Genomic DNA, 4921 nt, shown 5'->3' with positions numbered 1-4921 from the left:
ATGCACAGAACAACATCCCAGATACTCCCGAAATGGCCGAGTTGCAACCTTCTTCAGATGGTATGGCTAATGTCTGCATATTTTCTTAGCGAATGAGTGCTGTTGAATAATCTTAAAACACAAAAAATACTGAAATGCATACAGTATCTATATAACTAAATGTGTAACTCACAGAATTATCCAGCACTGATGAAGAAATTGTCCCATCCAAAGAGATAAACAGCCCTGCACCACGTAGTAAGTCACTGATGTCCTCTTATGTTCATGTCACTGATACCTGCTCTGTTTTGAGCGATGCCAAACCTTAGTTTAACAAATGAGATATAGCCTGACAGTAGCCTGAGGCTGACCTATATTTTTGATCATACGTAACCTAACGATATTACTACATGTGTCACTAACAGAAATGGCCAGCACTGATGAAGAGGAGGTAGTAAATTATGGTAAACATTGTCCATGTCTACATTTTCCATGAACTCAAAGTTCACCAAGTCCATTGCAAATGAACATTCCATTTTTTCCCTGTAAATTTTCACAGCTGTTAAAAGCCTTATCCTCCAGTCCGAAAATCGCATTTTATTGGCCATTGAGAGAATGCAGGCCGATATTGGCAACTCCATAAATCGGCTGGTTCAAGCCTTGCAGAACCTTCCTCCACCACAAGGACAACCTACTCAGCCCCACGACAAAATTGAGAGGCCTTGCCAGTCTGTGCAGGAGCTAGAGGAGCTGCGGCTTCAACTGGAGGACCACCATTTCAAAAAAGGAGTAGTATGTTGATCTGTCTACAGTTTTTAACTATTTGTGTTTGTGATGCAAAAGATGTAGGCTTATTTAGAGTATCTGTTTCAAAGCATTTGTTTATAAATCTTTGCAATATCTAAGTTAGTTAATTCATTATTAAGTTAATTAATGTAACTAAATCTCACATAGATACAGTTCCTCAGTCTAATGGGAGGAAGTTCCCTTGGTGATGCGGTCAGAAGGATCCTACGAAAACTGGCCATCAATGCAGTGTGGGACCACTACAGCCTACGGGGAAGGAAAGGGAAGCGGGCCTTGGGAAACACCCTGCACCATGTCATTTTAGGTAAGTCCTATATAGAAAACATGTGAACGCATTTCAGTCATCTTTTTGTGTTTTTACAGCCTGTGGGTTATTACCATAAGGAGCTATTGATCCCAGTTACGCCAATTAACTCTTATGACCCGACCCACCTCCTCGTGCGCTATAACGTAACGTTACTTTGCACAAACATGCATAACTTTGTTCGACTGTCATACATTATTAAAATGTCCATTTACATTAATTACAAACTAGAAATTCAATTCCAAGGAATTACCAGTGCACGAAAATGCAAAAAAAATGTATAGATAGATAATGTAGATATGGTTACTAAGGTGTAGCTAGGGTAAACATGGTGGTTGCATAGTTTAAAGAAAGCTGATAGTGTGAAGGTAGACAGTTGAAAGCTTAAACATTCCAGTTCTAACCTAACTAATGATTTCTAACAAATGTTAGAAACAGATGCTGTAAACAGATGTTAACTATGCTAACAATGATAACCAGGTCGATTGGTTAACTTAGCTAATGATTTCTAGCAGTTATGGTAAAAATGCTAACAATGTCAGCACTGCTAACTATGTTAACAATGCTAACCAGGTTGATTAGCTGACTTAGTTGATGATTTCTAGCAGTTATGCTAAAATGCTAACTATGTTAACAATGCTAACTATGTTAACAATGCTAACTATGTTAACAATGTTAACTAGGTTGATTAGCTAACTTAGCTAATCATTTCTGGCAGCTATGCTAAAAATGCTAACCATGCTAACTAGCTAACTTGCTACTGAGGACTTCTATTTTGAAACATTTGTTGATGGGGTTTCCATGGCTGCCACTATCAGGAATAAAGAAGTTACTATAGTAAAATCATGTTGGTTGCTATGGAAACGGTCATCAATGCTTAATTTTAATGGTTGCTATGTTGGTTGCTAGGTACATGGAGGTCTCATGTAGTTGACTAGAGGCATAGTTGATAACTGACAGTTGGAATGGTTGAACAGTTAAATAGTTGAGTAGTTTCAATGGTTAAATGATTTAATAGTGTATTATTGCAGTGAGGACTTTTATTTTGAAACAGTTGTGGAAAGAGGAACCAGTTAACAGGATATGTAGTCTTCACAGAGAGATTGTATGCTTAAAGCCTGAGAGAGAGAGAGAGGGCTGCTGCAGGTGGGGCTGGCCACCTGGCATAAGATTCTAATTGCTTAACGACCCGATTGTGATGTCATAGAGGCCAATGTTAAGCAGTGTTGGGAAAGTTACTTTTAAAAAGTAACTAGTTACAGTTACTAGTTACTACTTTCAAAAAGTAACTAAATTAGTTACTCAGTTACAAATGATAAAAGTAACTAGTTACTTCAGAAAGTAACTGGTGCGTTACTTTCAAGTAAATGTTTAAATGCGAACCCACCTCTTTAACGGAACTTAAAATACAGGTGTATGTTCTATTGTTAATAATAAATCTCAATATTGTAATGAAATGGGCAAATGGACATTTCATACAGTACATTATAAAGAGAAACAATGTACACACATATTTCTAATGTTGCTGAGGGAGTGAGACTCCAATCAAATGGCATGTACCGGGTATGTAGATATTATGTTTGTATAGTGGATCGATACAAATAACACAATAGATGTCTTTTTTGATATTTATTGCCCCTCAACAGGCCAGAACCGGGCAGAATTAAAGTAGGCTATGCCTCTAAAACGGATGGTTCCAGTCCTTGATTATGATTGGCTGAATCGCGTCCGATGCTGTTGTTTATTCCACCATAACCTTACACCTTGACCGCATTTCGTTAGTAGGCTAATGCGCTACCACAACCAGCACAAAAGTTCGTGGCTTATTCTTAATTGTTAAGCTTCTGTTGCTTTGGTTTTGTAGCCGTCTCCTTCGCTTTCGGCAGTCTTGCCACTAATTTTGTGGAGGCATGCGATGTTGAGAGATGTTTGAGTGAGTTTGAATTAGGCTACTCGACACTGATGTTTACAAGGCACTTTTGACTAGGGCATAATGTGCATTTGACGATTACATTCGTTCTTTTCATTTCATGGAAGAAAAAATAATGACTGTACTTCCATTTAGCGAATGCTGTTTTTGGAGTAGCCTATTTGCGTTCGCCATACCGATTTCACTTTGACCAACTCGCTTGTGATGCGCCGCGCTGTGTGTCGAACTAGGCTACTATGCAAGTTTAGGAACACCCGCCCAACTCTACCTGTGATTGGCTTACCATGAAATTTTACTCAACCTCAGCCAATCGTCAGTATGTATGCGCTTGTCTCGTGCGCACTACCCAAGGAAGAACAGTAAAATTAATCTGCCCCGCCCTCGGCTCTGAGATCTAGCTGGTCTGATGGAGAGAAAAAAAATAATATAGCCTATAGTAACGCACCGCATTTTTTGGCAGTAACGGTAACGGCGTTATCAAGATGGGAAAAGTACTCAATTAGATTACTCGTTACTGAAAAAACTAACGCCGTTAGTAACGCCGTTATTAATAACGCCGTTATTCCCATCACTGATGTTAAGTCTATGGGGACATTTTTAATAGTTTTTAATTTGTAGTTTAAAAAGTATAAAAGTTACAAAGTTGAAAAATACATAGCAGCATTCCCCTATTGAAGACCTACGTTACAACGTTTGAATGAAGTTTCTAGGTTAAACGGTTCAACCTGAATAGAAAAAATGAATTTGATCAGCGGAATAATAATAAGAAGCCTAGGAAGAACAGTACAGTGCATTTTCATGCACTGTAATAAGTCAGCCAAAGATAGATGAATCTTACCTGTCCAGGTGAAAATTAGCAACGTTGGCGTCTGTCTTCAAATTCTTCTCCGCTTCAGTCGTCTCCATCTCCATTTGGCTTATTTTGAGGGCCACGCAAAAACAATGTGTGCCGAAGGTATCAATCTTTAAGTGCAGGCCCCTTGCCAGACACACGGGGCCCATAGCCTAGACCATAGACTACATATACAGTATAAACATGTGGTATTGTAGTTGAAATTCATATTAAGTTTACATTATTTATGATCTGCGTAATTAGCTCAAATATAGTAAGTTGACTATTTCATATTGATTTTTTGATTTTGACATATTACACAATTGTCATATTCACTAGCTTACACTCATTAACTGACTTGACTTGACTTTTGGAATCAAAATAAATATTAAAAAGTAATTATTGCCTATGTTTTAAGTGTATCCTAGCGTAGACGGAAGGTGTAGCTTAGGCTGTCTCATGAAATTATTTGTAGGCTATCCTTTCACTAGCCTAAAAAATTTTCCCACCACAATAACATGTAGCCTAGCCTACTGGGTGTGATTACCAAACAAATATGGCATTGTCTGTTCAATCCCATTATGTTATCAGGGGACGTTCTGGACATTTAAAAGACGAAATGGGGACGTTATATTAATAGTTCCCAAAACGTCCCCAAGACGTCCCCAACGTCCCCTAAAAGTTCCCAAAATAACGTCCCCTGGCCATTTAAAGAACTCCGCATCGGAACCGTCTGGGGACGTCTTTAGAACGACACAACGTTACGTTCGGTCAGTGTTGTGCACGTTCACACTCTTCAGTAACTAGTTCAAAGTTCAGTTCACACACGTGCAAAGTGAACTGTTCACGTTCATAGTTCACCATTTTTAATTTTGAACTAGTTCAAATTCAGTTCATTTGAATGAAAATCTGTTTCTGACGGAATATAGGCTACAGCCACCTGTTGTTCTCATCTAATTGAGAATATCCGTAAATTGGGCTTTATTTCGCTGGGCAGATACATTTCTTTTAGGTCTATGGCAGATACCGACGCCTAATAAATGCGGCCGCGCATTTATTAATAATTAAT

General features: G+C 38.5%; 1 long non-coding RNA gene across 1 annotated transcript; it reads left to right on the top strand.

Annotated features, from left to right (window-relative positions):
- Positions 1-443, top strand: LOC134088690 (uncharacterized). Its single transcript, XR_009939989.1, has 3 exons — positions 1-60; positions 175-237; positions 405-443. It is a non-coding gene; the product is annotated as an uncharacterized LOC134088690 (long non-coding RNA).
- The last annotated feature ends 4478 nt before the right edge of the window (positions 444-4921 follow it).

The sequence above is a fragment of the Sardina pilchardus genome, chromosome 8 (genome assembly GCF_963854185.1).
Source record: "Sardina pilchardus chromosome 8, fSarPil1.1, whole genome shotgun sequence".
Classification (NCBI taxonomy): Eukaryota; Metazoa; Chordata; class Actinopteri; order Clupeiformes; family Clupeidae; genus Sardina; species Sardina pilchardus.
This window is presented reverse-complemented; position numbering and strand designations above follow the sequence as displayed.